General features: G+C 46.7%; 1 protein-coding gene across 2 annotated transcripts in view; it reads right to left on the bottom strand.

The window, feature by feature from the left end:
* The window catches only part of WASF2 (WASP family member 2), a gene marked incomplete at its 3' end in the record, with an annotated part of 64,263 nt that extends 56,115 nt beyond the window's left edge, over window positions 1-8,148 (bottom strand). For both annotated transcript variants that reach the window (XM_084874990.1, XM_084874993.1), the window contains exon 1: window positions 7,922-8,148. The remainder of the gene's footprint in view (window positions 1-7,921) is intronic.
* Between the last annotated feature and the right edge of the window lie 10,162 nt (window positions 8,149-18,310).

Raw genomic sequence — 18,310 nt, 5'->3', positions numbered from 1 at the left:
AAGGGAATGGCAAGAAACATTCAAGGTGATGAATAGCAAGAACCTACAGCCAAAAATAAGCTACCCAGCGAAGCTATCACTCAGAATCGAAGGCCAGATAAAGAGCTTCACTAATAAAAAAAAGCTAAAGGAGTTCATCACCACCAAACCAGAATTATATGAATTGCTGAAGGGGGTTCTTTCAGAAGAGAAAGTAAACAAAGATAAAAATTATGAACAACAAATACGTAATTATCAACAAGTGAATCTAAAAACCAAGGAAATTAAAAAAATCTGATGAACAATATTAACTGTTGAATATAATAGAATCAGAGGTATGGAAGGGGAGTGAACTGACGATTCTTGGGGAAAAGGGGAGAGGGGGGCGTGGGAAGAGACTGAACATAAACTGTGCACCTATGGATGAGGACAATGGGGAGAGGGGAAAGGGCAGAGGGTGGGGTGGGAACCTGGTGGAGGAGAGCAATGGTGGGGGAGGGGGGGAAGGAACATTTGTAATAATATGAAAAATAAAAACTTATTAAAAAAAAAAAAAAAAAAAAAAAAAGACCTACCTCTCAGAATCCTATCTAATAAGAGTAACACGCAAATTAACAGTCACACTATACCCACAAGCCACACCCACCAGCCAAACAAGATGGCTGCAGCCACTGAGTGAGCAGGAGGCTTGGGTTTCCCCAGAAATGGAGGAAGCCAAGCTTTCTGCACACCCTAATGGGCCCAGGCCTCCACTCACGGCTACAAAGTTTCAATTATAGAAGATAAATAAATCACAAAAATGGCTATGGCCACAGAGCAAGCAGGATTTGGCTCTGTTCAAGGCTACAAAGTTTCAATTTTAGAAGATAAATAAATCCCAGATACCAGGGCCTCCACTTGGGTTACCCGGGGGCATGGCCGGCCTGCAAACCACCCCACAGTTCCCTTGCCCAGGCCACCCCACGCCCCAAAGGAACTCCCACCCTGATCCAGGACACCCTTCAGGGCAAACCAGCTGGCCCCCATCCATGTACCAGGCCTCTATCCTATCTAATAATCCTATCATTACTCCAACACACAAGATGGCTGCCCCCATGTGGACATAAGATGGCTGCCACAAAATGGCCAGCAGGGCAGGGCAGTTGGGAGGGACCAGGTCTGCAAAGGAGGGAAGTTGGGGGCGACCAGGCCTGCAGGGAAGGGCTATTGGGGGGGCGGGGGGGTGGTGGGAAGAGACCTAGGCCTACAGGGAAGAGCAATTGGGAGGGACCATGCCTGCAGGGGAGGGCAGTTAGCGGTGACCAGGCTTGCAGGGGAAGGCAATTAGGGGCAAACAGACTGGCAGGGGAGCAGTTAGGCATCAATTAGGCTGGTAGGGGAGTGATTAGGGGGTGATCAGGCTGGCAGGCAGAAACGGTTAGGGGCAATCAGGAAGGCAGGCAGGCTGGCAAGCAGTTGGAAGCCAGCAGTCCTGGATTGTGAGACGGATGTCTGACTGCCCATTTAGGCCCGATCCTACTGGAGGGGTCCCAGATTGGAGAGGGTGCAGGCTGGGCTGAGGGACCCTCCCCCACTTTGTGCACGAATTTCATCCACGGGGCCTCTAGTAATAAAAATTTGCTGATCTGAACTAAAAAAAGACCATGAATTAGAAGAAAGAGAAGCCTACTAACATGAAGAAAATGAAGGCCATAATTTAGCATATATTGTATCTTTTATTGCATGTTGAACACCAATCATACAAGGGAAAGAGTTTTATAATTTGTCTGACAACAGATCTGATAATCTGATAAATGCTTTAAGGAAGGAGGAAACATACAAGGGAGTCACCCATTTTTTCCTGAAAATACTTCACGGAATAGATGGCATCTTAGCTCAGTTCTGAAGGATGAGTAAGAGACATCTTATTTCACAACTCATATGCCTCTTTCCAGAGAGCCATTCATTTCTTCAGTCAACGAAGAGCTACGGAATACCAATTACGTTTATACACTTTATTATGTGTTGGAGACCCAGGCAATTACAACTTTCCGCATTTCTTCCCCTGGAATCACTGGTGTCTAGCAGTCCACCTCCCTCATCCAAAACCCCAACCATCTTGTACTTCTACCTATTCCTCATTTGGCAATTGTCACCCAAATAGATCTTAGTAAGGCCACCACTCGAGAAGTAAACAAAACTTTGGAAAGCCTGTTGACAAAGTAATATGCCTAGGCCACAAAATCAGGGTGGTAATGCTGAGAGTAGCTAGCAATGAACTGACTATGGGTCTCCAGATCTGCCAACTGTTAAGTTGTGTGTTGGTATTTTGGAAAGCTATTTTACTTGATAAAAAAAAAATAAAAATAAAAAAATCTGGGGCCTCTTTAACACTACCCACTTTATGCCAGTGAATTAATCAATATGTATATATTGAGCACCTATAATGTGCTTATCAGTGGTCCTCAATCCTGGTTGTGGATTGACACCAAAGCTCCCAGGCCAGATATGAGTATTTTTATTTTTATGTTTTTTAATATATTTTATTGATTTTTTACAGAGGAAGGGAGAAGAATAGAGTTAAAACATCAATGAAAGAGAAACATCAATCAGCTGCCTCCTGCACGCTCTCTACTGGGGATTTGCCCGCAACCAAGGTACATGGCCTTGACCGGAATCAAACCTGGGACTCTTGAGTCCACAGGCGGAAGCTCCATCCACTGAGCCAAACCAGTTAGGGCCAGATACGAGTATTTTTATTTTTTATTTTATTTTTTTTATTTGTTTTTAAATATATTTTATTGAACTTTTACAGAGAGGAAGGGAGAGGGATAGAGAGCTAGAAACGTCGATGAGAGAGAAACATCGACCAGCTGCCTCTTGCACACTCCCTACCAGGGATGTGCCCGCAACCAACGTACGTACATGCCCTTGACCGGAATCGAACCCGGGACCTTTCAGTCCGCAGACCGATGCTCTACCACTGAGCCAAACCGGCTTCAGCAGATATGAGTATTTTTAAATGGTAAATTCTGAAGCAAAAAAAGTTTGGTTCTCTGGCCTTTAGGCATTACAGAATACAAAAGAAGTATAAGACAAAGTTCCTACGTATATTGAAGAATAATCACAACAGTCTTGATAGAAGACATTAGTATACTAATTTGTAATCCTTTTACAATATTATCCGTGCTTATGAAATAGAAGAAACTGGAGTAATCTGGGTAAGAATTGCTCCTATTCCCTAATCCAACTGTACACCAACTCCACCTGCAACTCCTGATAGACCTTTCCACATTCCTTCCACCTTCCAGACAGTGACAGTCTTGTTCTCGGGAACTGTGGAGACCCCCGAAGAGAAGGATAAGGATATGCGGAATCCTGAAGTTCGGAATCTCTCAAATTCATGCTGTCATAGAATTTCTTTCAGAAAGAAGTAATTTTTTAACTTCCAACAATACCAGCCACCACAGTCTATAGTTAGCATGTCAAAGAAAAGTAAAGAGTAGACGGAGTTTCTGTAAATATGCACTTAGAGGTCCTTGGCAATTTAAAGAAATCACCCAAATTCATAAGCCTAGTCAACTCACATTTTTCATATAGCATACACTTAAAATAAAAATATTCTAAATTAAACATATTTTAGAAAACTCTTTTCCAAGATGAGCAAATTGTGGAGGCTTCATAAATTAAAAATAAATTTTTTCTCTTTTTTTTAAATCCTCACACAAGGCTGTGTTTTATTAATTTTAATTTATTTTTATTTTTTGAGAGAGAAAGATCGATGTGAGAGAAACATCGATGGGCTGCCTCCCATATGCATTCCAACCAGGGATCGAACCCACAACCTAAGTATGTGTCCAGACCTGGAATCAGACCTGCAACCTTTCTGATGTACAGGACAATGCTCCAACCAACCGAGCCTCCAGCTAGGGCAAAAATAAAATTTTTTGCCATAAATACCATCCAGCAGTGATAACTTATACTAAATACCTCCCAGAAGGGAACATCAGCTTTAAATTCCGCAAATGTGAAACTCATATCCTCACCTGATAAGTATTTCCTGAATTACATGAAAAGGTGCAATTCTCTTAATTGCTATACAAAGAGGAGGATAAGACACTATAAATTACTTTTTTAAAAAGAGGGTAGCCCTGCCCAATGTGGCTCCGTTGGTTGAGCGTAGTCCTAGGCACTGAAAGGTCAACAGTCAGATTCCCAGTCAAGACACATGTCCAGGTTTGGGGGTTTGATCCCCATAGGGGGCACCTGCGGAGAGACAACCGATCAACATTTCTCTCTCACATGATGTTTTTTTTTTCTCTCTCTCTCTCTACATCAATAAAAACATTAGAAAGGAGGTGGGGCCCTGGCTGGTTTGGCTCAGTGGATAGAGCATCAGCCTGTGGACTGAAGGGTCCCAGGTTCAATTCCAGTCAAGGGCACATGCCTGGGTTGTGGACTCAGTCCCTAGTAGGGGGTGTGCTGGAGGCAGCCAATTGATGATTCTCTCTCATCATTGATGTCTCTCTCTCCCTCTCCCTTCCTCTCTGAAGCCAATAAAAATATATTTAAATAATTAAAATAAATAAAAAGGGGATGGGGGTAATGGAGTATCAGTCAAACATCTATTAGTGTATTAAAAGGTAAATTTTGGCCCTGGCTGGCATGGCTCAATGGTTAGAGCATTGGACCACGCACTGAAGGGTCTCGGGTTCGATTCCCCATTAAGGTTATGTACCTAGGTTGTAGGTTCGATCCTACAACCCAGGTACATAACCTGGTTTGGGTCGGGGTCTGTTCGGGAGGCAACCAATCAAAGTGTCTCTCTCATATTGATGCTTTTTTCTGTCTCTTCTCCTCCCTCCCTTTTTTATACCTTCTCTGAAATGCAATGAGAAAAATATCCTAGGGTAAGGATTAACAAAAATAAATAAATAAATATAATTTAAAGAAATGATTAAGGAGCATCAGAAGCAGATCCTCAAAAAAAAAAAGGGGGGGGCAATTTTTAGTACTTAAGGGAAAATGTACACTGGCACATATTAATTAGAATAAAATTATTATATGAAAGAAACAAAAAAAGTCTCTTCTATGTAACACTGTTCTTAGAACCCATGACTTTGAAATTAACTTGGTTTACAATGTTTTTTCTTGTAATGGTTGTCATCATATAAGTTTTATCCATAGAGGTTCACCATCCCTTAACTTCAATTCCAAAATGCAAAAACCAAGTTTTTCATTATTCATTTGGCAGCAAAACCTAATGTGAAATGACATGAGGCTATTTATAGTATTTATTTACCCCACTTGGTTCGAATATTCTGACATTTTACTACAGAAATAGTAAAGTGTTTGATTACAAGGTGCTGCCCCATATCTCTCTGGATGCTACATAACCACAGGATGTGTACCATATTCCATTTCTAAAATCCAAAAACTTCTAAATTCAGAAACACCTGCAGCCCAAGAAAAAAAATTCTTTTAAGCCACAAGGTACTTTGGACTGGTATATTAATTAAAATTAAATATTATATGGAAAATATAACCAATACTGAGAATAAAGGTAGATGTTCACATGCAATAAATTCAGTGTCTTATAAGTAATTCACCGTACACAATCCTTTAAAATAAAGCACTAAAAAGATTTTTAACAAATGTCAAAACCCTAAAATACCATGTGTTTTTTAAGTAATGGTGACATTTGCATCACCCAATTCCTATATCAACTCCTCTTAGGTTAAAATGCACTAATTTAAACCATAGTTATAACACAACCAAGGACTGCAATTGGTTAATTCTTTTTCTAAAAAATATATATTTTATTGATTTTTTTACAGAGAGGAAGGGAGAGGGATAGAGAGCTAGAAACATCAATGAGAGAAACATCGACCAGCTGCCTCCTGCACACCCCTTACCAGGGATGTGCCCGCAACCAATGTACATGCCCTTGACCGGAATCGAACCTGGGACCCCTCAGTCTGCAGACCGATCCTCTATCCACTGAGCCAAACCGGCTTCGGCTGGTTAATTCTTTGAGAAAGATAATCATCTACTGATAAGTAACATACACTTGTAATCAAACACTTTTTAAGTAACATACCCAGTAAAGTGTTCTGATTTTTAAAAATTTTTATCTGCGTTTAAGATCTAAAATTATCTTATTCCAGATTATAATTTCTAAACGTTGAACAAATTACAATTGATTTTTTTCTGTAAAAGCAGAGTTGGACAGGGACAGTTCTTGCATATATTTGAACAGGGGGGGTGGGGGGGGAGTTTCACAGTCCTTTCCTTCCTTCCTCCTGCAGTTGCTGCCTTCTGTTTTAGAATTTCAAACAAAGAAATACATATTGGCTCCACTCTAAGAAACGCCCTCTTTCTCTGCAACTTCCTCCTCCAATTTTCCTCCCTACCATTGACATCCGAGAACAATGCACATTGACAATCCTACCATTTTGATTAACCAAAAGCTTCTGAGGTCTGCAAAAATGAAGGGCTGCCATTTATAGTACCCAGTCACCTCCCAATCTAGGTCCACAATCTGCAATCAGCTAGAACTTTGATAACAGGGACCACAAAGAAAGAAACATGCGTAATTAGAGGAAGGCTACTGAACTATTTTTACTCATAGAATCCAAAGGCCTTTGAACTAACAAATGGGAACTTACTTCCATCCCAAGAGAACTTGGCCTTTATAGGGAGGAGGAAAAATGACCAGGCTGGCACTGCTCTGAGACAAGTGTGAAGCCTACCCACCGATGGGTAGCTGGTGACCTTCCTTCTATAGGCCATCCCGTCAGGGTCCAAACTGAGCTCTCCCAAGTGGCATTTACCACTTAGATCATGGACTTTCCCAACCACTCACTGACTGAACAAAGGGGACATCAAGACCCAGCTTATTTACCTTCATGCCCGAAGGGTCTGGGACCAGACCCCTCACCCCGTGAGTGACAAAGCTAACTTCTCTGAGATGGACAGAGACGCCCCCCATTGCCCAGGGAGTCTCAAAGGACACGCCTTATCCTGGATAATCTCTGCACCTTCCTGGGTGATCGTGAGCAAGTTACTGAACTCCTTCACTTAGTTTTCCTGATGTGTACATTCTCAAGGGTAGCTGTCAACATGGAAGAATATATATGCCTCAAGGTCTGGCACACAGTAGGAGCGCCATGCATGTTCCCTCCTCCTCCTCCTCCTCTTCCTGAATTCTTTGGGGCACACATTTCAAGCAGAGCCCCAAAGGCCCCGAGGGCTCCTTCTTCTTCTGATTCTATGGAGAACTAGGCAATACCTCCCATCTCAGAGGCTCTAGGATTCTGGAGGACCGAGATGTCACTCCATCACACTCCGGGGTCCATCCCAAGTCTTCGTGGAAAACCCCTTTAGATCGCTATCCTGACTCTGCAGAGCGTCCTGCACACACACACACTCACACACATACACACACACACACACACACACACACACTCACACACACTCCAACCACCACTTGGCAACTTAGCAGGCCAGGGGTTTCACAAAGCTCCTCAATTCCTTCGTGGCCCAGAGGTGGAAACTGAGGCTTCCAAGATCTCAGACAACCTCTGGGACCCAGCTCATGTACCTATGACTGCAAAGTCTCCGCTTCAAACACCGGGACACTGAGGCCCGGGGAGGGAAGGGACTTGGCCAAGGTCACACGCGCGTTGGTGGCGGAGCCAGTGCAGGGCAGGGCAGGGCACTTCCGAAACCTCCCGGGCTCGGTGCCCCCCCAGTCCCACAGGGGATCTATCTCCAGGATCCCTCCGCTCTGGGGAGGAGTGTGGAGAGGGAGACGCCGCCCCGCGCACACCGCTCCCCGGCCTCCGCGGGCCCGTGACAGGCGAGGCGCCCACTCCCGCGGGACCCGGCGCCGCTCGGGAGGGGCGGCCCGGCCCGGCCCGGCACCTCCCGGCGGGGCCGCCCTTTGGGACTTGTTGCTCACCTGGCCTGGCGCAGTCGCCCTCAGCGACAGACGGGCCGGCCGGCCGCCCTTCTCCACCTCGGGTCTGTCCCCGCGGGCCGCCCGGGCGGCTGCCACACGGCCGGACCCCGCTCAGTGCGCTACGCCCCCAGCCGTGCTTCACCGGCCCGCGTCCGCCATTACGCGATTCCCCGCCCTGGGACTCGGCCACACCCCGCCAACGGTCCTGATTGGCTCCCGGCCCCACCCGCCTGGGGCTTCCTGGCCTCTCATTGGCCCGAGAGGAACGCCAGTTACAGAGCCACGCAAAAGACGTACTCCCGAGAGCAGTCCCGGGAGCTCCACCCGAGCTACTTCCGCAATCGGAGTAAACAGCGAGGGGCGAACCAAGTGACGGGGGGGTGGGGGTGACATTAAGTTAACTCCTAAATTCAAAGTAGGAAAACTCCACCTAAGAAAGTGTAAAAACATGCACAAAGTGTATTTAAATACTAACTGTTGTTCTTAGTGGTGAAAAGAACCAGTATTTTTGGTGGGGCGGAGGGGCCAAGCTCATGAACTTGCTGTGGACACCCCTCAAGTTGAGCATAGTTTTGTCTCTTCCCTCCCGGTCTCAGGTGGGGCAGAAAGTTGGGTGGAGAGAGTGAGTCACTGGCTCGGATCTCCACTACAGGATCCAATGGCGGGGGAAGGCCCTGGGTTCTGGGACTGGGAGATGGTTCTGAAAGGCCAGGATCAGATGACCTGGACTCTAGTCCAGACCTCACCTAACTCTGCGACTTCAGACTACTTCCTGAATTTATCTGGGTCTCAGTTTGCCCTGAGAAATAGGAGCAGCCCCGTGAGTGGGTATATGTGAACCTTGTTGATTATACAAGGCTGCAGCTGGATATCCATGTGTGACATTCGCAAGTTAGCAAAGATACCTCATAGCACAACTCTGTAAGGCAGATAGTGTTCTTGTTTTGGAGAAGAGAAACTCTATGACTTATCCTGGGTCACCCAGGGAATTTGAATCAACCCTGGGACTCAAACCTTTATATATTTGAGTATAAAGGTTTGCTCTCCTTTATGTCTCCCTTGCAGGCCTGGTGTCCCCTGAGAAAGACTTCCCTCTCCCAAACCCTTAGCATTCCAGGAAGGGTCTTTAGGGTGCTGGGCCAGTTTCTCATCTCTCTGGTCACCCAAGACTGGCACAGCGCCCCTTCCCCCACCCTCAAAGCTCTTGTCAATCACTAAGGTTTCAGGGGAAAAGGGATCCTCCTCTGGGTGTGCCTGGGCTGTTTCTGGTATCCTAAGAATCAGGAAGTGAGTAAGGGATGACAGGTTGGTCAGCAACCCAGACAGAATCCCAAAGGAGGTCACAAGCTCCGAGAGAGGCACTGACGCCACTGTGGGCCCTCAGTGGGGCAGTATCCATGCCAGGACTTAAATCGGGGTCTCTGCACTCAGCATGGTTACTGCCAGAAAGGCTGCCTTGGCTGTAATTTCTAATTGTTTTCCCTCTCTGTAAAAAAGGAAGTCAAGAAGGAAGTGGGAAGGGGAAGCTATCTAACACTTTAGAAGGACAGAGATCACCAAATGGGGTGGTGTCCACATGGCCCCAGTGCTGGCTGAGTCATGACCTCCAGGCACTAAATGGGACATGTGGTCTGACAATCAATTACTATTTAAATCCTGTCTGTGGCCATTGGGTGCTGGGAGACAGCAGGTGCTGTGCAGAGATTCAGTGGGGTCAGACTGACCTTCCATTCAATCCAAGCTCAACCACTTTCTAGATCCCTGAGCTTCACCTACATCTACTCTAACGTGGGTAGTTGTGAGGACTCAGTGAATAATTGTGCAATTAATGAGGCGTGTGTGTAAAGTGCCTAGTAGCTATTTGTTCATTCATAAATTCATCTGTTGAATAAAAAAAATTATAAAACACTGATCATGTAGGGCAGCCTGCTGGTGATGCAGCTCCAATGGCAAACAAAACAGACTCAGACCCTCATAGAGCTTAGAGTTTGGTGAGGAAGTCAGTGGTTAAACAAATGATCAAAATACAATTAGAACCTGTGATAAGGAACAAGAAGGCAAAGTGCAATGTGTTCATAAGAGCGAATGTCAAGGGATGGGGCGGGGTTAGAGGGAGCTTCCTGAAGAGGCGATGTCTAGATGAGTGGGGCTCAGCTAGACAGCAGGTAGTTGAGAGAAGTGTTGTGGGCCGAGAGAGAGGGTGTGGCAGACATCGAGGCCAATAGAGACAGTGGCAATGGGAAGGGAACCTAGCTTTGAAAGTGGGACTATTCTCCGAGGGTATCTGTATTTTTCTGGTAGTTCCTGAAAGAATGCAGGCTCTGAGGCCAGCCCATCTGGATTTTAATCTTGTCTCTGCAATCGTATTTTACTGTGTGACCTTGAGCAGTCACTACACCTCTCAGTGCCTCAGCTATGCTTCTGAAAAATGGGGATAATAACAGGGAGTCATAAGGTGGAGAGGAAGATTCAGAGCAATCTGGCACATGAGGGCACTCCGTAAAATGGTGCTTGGTTTTCCCAGCATAAAGGGAGGTGAACCTGAGGCAACAGATCCAGCCGATAGGTGCATTTGGGAGAAAGCTGACATAAGAGTCTATACTTGGGCAAGTTGTCACCTGACCCTAATTGTCATAGAAGACTTTGGAGCCATACAAACTTGGGGTCAGCCCTGGCCAGTGTGGCTCAGTTGGTTAAAGCAATCTCCCAGCTGAAACCGGTTTGGCTCAGTGGTAGAGCGTCGGTCTGCGGACTGAGGGGTTCTGGGTTCCATTCCAGTCAAGGGCATGTGCATTGGTTGCGGGTACATCCCCAGTGGGGCGTGTGCAGGAGGCGGCTGGTCGATGTTTCTCTCTCATCGACGTTTCTAGCTCTCTATCTCTCTCCCTTCCACTCTGTAAAAAATCAATAATATATATATATATATATATATATATATATATATATGAATTTAAAGCAATCTCCCATATACCTAAATGTTGCAGGTTCAATTTCCAGTAAGGGCACATACCTAGCTTGTGGGTTCAATCCCCTGTTGTAGCACAAACGGAAGTCAACCAATTGTTGTTCTCTCTTACATTGATGTTTTTCTTCCCCACCTTCTCTAAAATCAACACGCATATCCTTGGATGAGGATTGGAAAAAAAACAAAACAAAAACCTGGGTTCAAATCACAGTTAATACCACTTCACCTATCTGAGCCTCAGTTTCCTTATCCATAAAATGGAGATAAAATTGTTTTTATTTCCCAGAGCTGTGAGGATGAAACCCTATATAATAAAAGGCTAATATATAAATCGACTGAATGGCAGAACAACCAGTTGCTATGATGCACACTGACCTCCAGGGGACAGACACTCAATGCAGGAGCTGCCCCCTGGGTCAGTGCACTCCCACAGGGGGAGCGCTACTTAGCCAGAAGCCAGGTTCATGGCTGGCAAGCACAGCATTGGTGGCAGAAGCCTCTCCTGCCTCCACAGCAGCTCAGGGAGTGGGTCTAAGCCGTCAGTCGGACATCCCCCAAGGGGTCCTGGACTGAGAGAGGGCATAGGCCGGGCTGAGGGGACGCCCCCCCATTCACGAATTTTGTGCACGAGGCTTCTAGTAAGATAATAAACATGAAGCACTTAGCACAGTGATTGGCACATAGTAAGCAGTTGTTGAATGTTAAATTTTAAAAAAATACTTTTATTGATTTTAGGGAGGAAGAAAAAGAGAGAGAGAAACATCAATTATGAAAGAGAATAATTGATTGGCTGCCTCCTGCAGGCCTCACACTGGAGATTGAGCCCACAACCTGGGCATATGCCCTGACCGGAATCAAACTGTGACCTCCCAGTTCGTAGATCACTGCTCAATCACTGAGCCACACCAGCTGGGCTGAATGTTAATTTCTAATAATAATTATTATTATTGATATCAGCGGTTACTACCTATACTAGATAAGATTCTGGGGCTTTGCTTGAAGATAGGAGCCTTCGTTTCTGCTTTTAGACAGTAAAGATAGACAAGTTGCTTTCGGAGGGGGTAATGCTGTCATTTTAATGGTGGTAATAACAAGCACTGACAGTGACTATTTACTATGTGCCCACTATGTGCTAAGTGCTACATATGCATTAGCCATGCCCTGGCAGGTGTGGGTCCGTTGGTTGAGCATCATCCCATGCACCTAGAGGCCATCTGTTTGGTTACTAGACCAGGTCGCAGGCTCAGTCCCTGGTAGCCAATTGATGTCTCTCTCTCCCTTCCTCTTTAAATTCAATTTTTAAAAAACTAAACATTTTAAAACAAATAAATAAATCTGTATGGCCAGTCCTTGCAAGTTAGATCCTATTACTATCATCATTCTACAAATGAGATAAAGGAAACAGAGAGGTTAAGTGACTTGCCAAAAGCTCCCCAGCCGGGAAGCAGCACAGCTGGAATTTAAATCAAACCTTGCTTCTTTTTTTTTTCTTTTTTTTTTTCTTTTTTCTTTTTTTTTTGGGGGGGGGGGGGGTGCTGTTCTTGAGGGCTAGCCCCGGCTCTTCTACTCAAAGAGTTAGAGTTATCACCTGGAGTTAGAGAGATAAATTATTCACTGCCCCCTCACTGGTTTGGCTCAGTGGAGAGAGTGTAGGCTTAGATTTTATTCCAGTCAAGGGTACATACCTCTCAATTCCCAGCCCTGATCTGGGCACATGCGAGAGAAAACCAATCGATGGGTCTCTCTCATTGATGTTTTTCTCTCTCTGTGTCTCCCCCCCCCCCTTCCACTCTCTCTAAAAATCAATGGGAAAATATCCTCAGATGAGGATTTACAAACAAAATTATTCACTGTCAGTAGCAAGTCCCCAGGTTCCCAAGGCCAATCCTCATTCCTTTCACATCAATTCTAAAACGTAACCCAGGTCTGCTCCCTGTCCCCTGAGGCTGATAAGAGCAGGAAACAGACCCTCTTCCTCTGCCAGGCCTATAAACGATATTTAGAGCCCCCAGAACTGGGTCTGAGTCCCAACTGTGCCACTTACTGGGTCTGTGGTCTTGACCAAGTCACACCCCCTCTCTGAGCCTCAGTTTTCTCATCTATGAAATAGGGACATTAACAGCCCTGCCTGTGGAGCTGCTGTGGGGAGCAGAAAAAAAATAAGGCCTGCATAAATTATAAAGTGCCGTTAGCACAAGAGTTCCTCTCCTTGTTGCTATGGGGATGGCAAGTGCTCTGGGAAAGCAGCCCAAACCAATATCACAGGCAAAATAACCTCCTCTGAAAAATAGTCCTGGGTTCGAGTCCAAGATCTGCCTTTTCCCCGCTGTGTGACTCTGGGCCAGTTATGTAACCTGGCTGAGCCTCAGTTTTCTCATCTACAAAATGGAGTGAATACTGCTGATCGCGCAGAGCTGGGAAGAAACCATGAAATTGCGCAAGAAGTCATGAGTCAGTGGCTGGCACAGAGCTGGCAGAGCGAAGCCTGCTAAGGGATTCTAGGGGAAGAGACCGAGAAGGAATCACCCTGACCCCTCCATGCCACCCCCTATCTGAGGGGAAGACAGAGAGCTGTGTGCCCAGCATCTAGAATGGTTTCCAGTCACTAACTTCCCTGCCTCTGGCAGAATTCTCAGTTCAGCTGGTGTCTCTCTCTCTCTCTCTCTCTCTCTCTCTCTCTCTCTCTCTCTCTCCCTCCCTCCCTCCCTCCCTCCCTCCCTCCTCTCTTGTCAAACAAGTTCTTCTCCACTGAGCAATCCCAGGGGGCCCCATCCTCAGTTCCAGCCAAGCTCCAAGGCTTTCTCCGCCTCCACATCCTTAATCCACAGCCTTTGCATTTGCCATTCCTTCCACCTGGAACGCTCTCTCTCCCGGAGCGCCTTTGAAGGGGCCGAGGCGGATGCTGCAGGGAAGGATCTGGAATGATGCGCCCCCACCTCTCCGCTCCCCTCCCTTGCACGCCCCACGCTGCGTGCCTGACCTCCCCCTCCCGGCTCAGGATGAGGCGGCGCCGGGAGGGGGAGGGATGGAGGGAGAGCTGCGTGAAGAGCCCTCCGTGGGGTTTTCACCTGCTCAGAAGAGGCAGACGGAAATGAAAGCTCTAGAAAAACGCCTGCTGCTCTGCTCCCGAGGCCTCCGCTTGGTGAGGCCTCCCCGCCTTCCCACTGTGCCATCTTCCCTTCCTCCCCCTCCTCCTGCGGGCAGGTGCCACAGGCAAGGAGCGTGGGTGGGCGGCAGGCCTGAGAGACCAGGGTTCAAACCCCGGTTCTGCCGCTTACCCAGGGAGTGGCCTGCTGACACCACGTTTCTTTGTGAAGACACAACAGTCCCTGCCTTTCAGGCTGCCGTGGGGACTGAGATGCCAGATGAAAGAGCCTGGCACAGCCACAGTGCTCAGCAACGGAGGGGATGACAATGACAGCAAACACAAACATGCCCAGGTGTGCCTGGCACAGTTCTCAGCACCTTGCACATATTGGCTTATTTAATTCCTGATAAGGCAGATACCATTACTATCTCCATTTTACAGATGAGGAGACTGAGGCACAGAAAAATTAGATAATTTGCCCGAGGTCACACAGCCCGTAAGAGGCAGGACATAATCTCTGTTCTCACCCACTACACTGTGGTGTGCTCAGTGATATTGGCCATTATTATTGTTAATGCTAGGGGCCCAGTGTACGAATTCGTGCACCTTGAAAGGGAGGCTGTAGTAGGCACAGGGGTGGGTCTCGGCCCACCTCGGCCCCTGGTCCCCTGTGTGCCAGCAGTCCTGCTCCCACACACTAATGGTGCCGGTCCCACTTGTATCCACTGACAGCACAGAGCAATTGGGGTCGGCACCAGCATTGGGTGCGAGTGGCGGCTGCTGCCCCAGTCGCCCCTCAGGAGCAGGGGGAGGTGGAGAAGGCCTTAGGGGCAATTGGGCCACCAGCCACCGCTTACACCACTGATGGCACCGAGTGATTGGGACCGGCACCAGGCATGATAGCAGATGTGAGTGATGGTTCCGGCACCAGCTGCCAGCATGGCTGGCACTGGCAATGGGTGCGAGCACCAGAGGCTTGCCCCAATGACAGTGACCAGCGTCCCACCTTGGTTTGGCACCCCTGCTCACCTGCCCCACCATCCCGTCTCGACCAGCGCCTGCTATGTTCCGCACACACCCCCTAGTGGTGAGCATACGTCATAGAGACCGGTTGGTTGTTCAGTTGTTTCTGTTGTCCTGCTATTCAGTCTATTTGCATATTAGCCTTTTATTATATAGGATTATTTGTTTTTATCTATACTGACTCTATGCCCTTAGTAAGCATATGTTATTCTCTTTCCTCCTACCTTCAAAATCCTGCCTAAATTTTCCCTCGTTTGTGACACCTCTTAGTCTATTCATTTAACGAGCATATATTGCTGATGCTCTGGCCAGGCCTATGCAGGGCATTGGGGACTCACGGGTCAATCCACCTAGTCCTGCCTGCCAGTGGCTCCCAATCTGTTGAAGGAGAAGACACATACATAAGAATTACAAAAAAAAAAAAAAAAAAAAAAAAAAAAAAAAAAAAAAAAAGAGGGAGCCGGGACCGGTTTGGCTCAATGGATAGAGCGTCGGCTTGGGGACTCAAGGGCCCCGGGTTCGATTCCGGTCAAGGGCATGTACCTTGGTTGCGGGCATATACCCAGTAGGGGGTGTGCAAGAGGCAGCTGATCGATGACTCTCTCTCATTGATGTTTCTAACTCTCTATCTCTCTCCCTTCCTCTCTGTACAAAAATCAATAAAATATATTTAAAAAAAAAAAAGAGGGAGACAGTAGCCCTGGCCGGGTAGCTTAGTTGGTTAGAGCGCTGTCTCAATATGCCATTGTTGTGGGTTCAATTCCCAGTCAGGGCACCTAAAAAAACAATCAATGAATGCATAAATGAATGAAACAACAAATTGATATCTCTCTCTTTCAAACCAATAAATAAATTTAAAAAAAAATTTTAAAGAGGGAGATGCCAATTCAGCAGGAGCTGTGAGCTCACAGAAGCATAGAACTTAACTGGGGGTTGGGGCAGGCTTATGGAGGAGGGATCATTTGATTGGGGTCTTGAAGAATGAGTAGGAGTTCCTCAAACAGAGTTATAAAATGGGAACATAGAATACTTTGTATAGTGCAGATCTTGAGAAAGGGATTGAATAAATTAAGGCTAGAGAGCCAGGCCCTGGGTGCTGCAGGTGTAGAGGTGGAAAGATATTAACAGGGCCCTCAGAGAACTTACAGATTTGGTGTGGGGGCATAAAAAGCAACAAGTAAAGCCCAGCTGGCATGGCTCAGTGATTGAGCATTGACCTATGGACCAGGAGTCACAGGTTCGATTCCCAGTCAGAGCACATGCCTGGGTTGCAGGCCCGATCTCTCTTACCATAGATGTTTCTACCTCTCCCTTTCCCTTCCTCTATGAAACCAATTAAAAAATATTAAAAACAAAAGAAGCAACAAGTAAAGTAAAAATATTCACATTAAAGAAGCATCCAGAGCCGAAACCGGTTTGGTTCAGTAGATAGAGCGTCGGCCTGGGGACTGAAAGGTCCCAGGTTCGATTCCAGTCAAGGGCAGGTACCTTAGTTGCAGGCAAATCCCCAGTAGGGGGTGTGCAGGAGGCAGCTGATTGGTGATTCTCTCTCATCGATGTTTCTAACTCTCTATCCCTCTCTCTTCCTCTCTGCAAAAAAAAAAAAAAAAAAAAAAAAAAAAATCAATAAAATAAATTAAAAATAAGAAAAAAGAAAAAAAAGAAGAAGCATCCAAAGAAGCTTTGTGGCTACCAAAAAGAGACCTAACCAGATTCAGTGAATGCTTCCTGGAGGAGTATTTGATGTCCAGGCTGACTGAGATTTAAAGATCAGAGCCGGATTATGTCACCAATTGTCAGCCCAGCCCATATGCAAAGTCAACAAAAAAACACTACTAACTATAAAGTAAGAATAGGAGCCCTAGCCAGTTTGGCTTGGTGGATAGTGCATTGGCCTGCAGACTGAAGGGTCCTGATCAAGGGCACATGCCTGGGTTGCAGGCTTGATCCCCAGTAGGGGGCATGCAGGAGGCAGCCAATCTGATTCTCTCTCATCGTTGATGTTTCTATCTCTCCCTCTTTGAAATAAATTTAAAAATAAGAATAGGAAATGACAAAAAAAAGTTCTAATTTTGTTCATTAACACTATTTCAATATTTTTTTTTACAAATTATCAGCGTGGCCGGTGTGGCTCAGTGGTTTGGCGTCGAGCCAGGAAACAAGAGGTTGCCCGTTTGAACCCTGGTCAGGGCACATGCTAGGGTTTCAGGCTCAATCCCCAGTATGGGGTTTGCAGGAGGCAGCTGATCAATGAGTCTCTCTCATCATTGATGTTTCTGTCTCTCTATTCTTCTCTGCAATCAATAAAAAATATATTTTTTTAAAAAATTACCAAACATCAAATTATTTTTAGAAAATGTTGTTTGTTGTTTAAAAATATTTTTTTTAATTGATTTCAGAGAGGAAGGGAGAGAGAGAGATAGAAACATGATGAGAGAGAATCATTGATTGGCTGCTTCTGATTGAGCCCAATCAGAATCAAACTGTGATCTCCTGGTTCATCGGTTGACACTCAACCACTGAGCCATGCTGGCTGGGCTGAAAATAATGCTCAGTGGGTCACCTGACAGGGTGACAGGCCAGAGGGAGTCAAGCCGGTGATAGGTGGGGCAGACCCTGGGAATGTCACCTGCAGAGGGCCCAGGGCGGGAGAAAACGCAGTGGGAAGGAAGGAACTCTTTAGACGGAGCCGGTGAGTAAAGGGATGGAGAACTGGACTAGATTCTCAGGGTGCTGGGACGGCACTTTTCACGGGGATTTGTCATAATCAAATGTCCTTTTTGTGAGATCACTCTGAATATTCCTAGAGACTTATTTATGGCTTGAATTCATTCATTCGAGAGACACTGTGTATCTACTGTGTGTCAAGCACTGACCCAGGCGCTGGAGCTGCAGCGGACCGTTAAGGGTTCTGCAGACACAGCAAGACGTGGCAGGGACCCCGAGTTCCACCCCTACCACGGTGCCTGCGCGGGTGGATGGAGGTTTGGAGTATGGAAGTGTGTGGCTTCCCCCGAAAGAAAGGTTAGCCGTGCTGGACAGGGAAGCGGCAACATGGGAGCCGGCGCTCAGGGGACTGGCAGCAGAGAGATCAGGAATTCCTACGACAGGAGCACGAAGGGATGGGAGCAGGAGCGGAGGCGGTTGATTAGTGGTGAGTCCTGCTCTTGTGACCTCCACAGAAGGCGGCCAAGTGGGCAGAGGGGCAGAGGCCCCAGCCACCCCCTTCTGTCCGCCCGTGCTTTCTCCGCCCGCTAAGCCAGAGCACACGCTGCAGAAGCCAGACCCAAGCCTGGAGGAGAACAGGGGCGGG

Source organism: Pipistrellus hanaki (assembly GCF_964339955.1).
Source record: "Pipistrellus hanaki genome assembly, chromosome: 2".
Classification (NCBI taxonomy): domain Eukaryota; kingdom Metazoa; phylum Chordata; class Mammalia; order Chiroptera; family Vespertilionidae; genus Pipistrellus; species Pipistrellus hanaki.
This window is presented reverse-complemented; position numbering and strand designations above follow the sequence as displayed.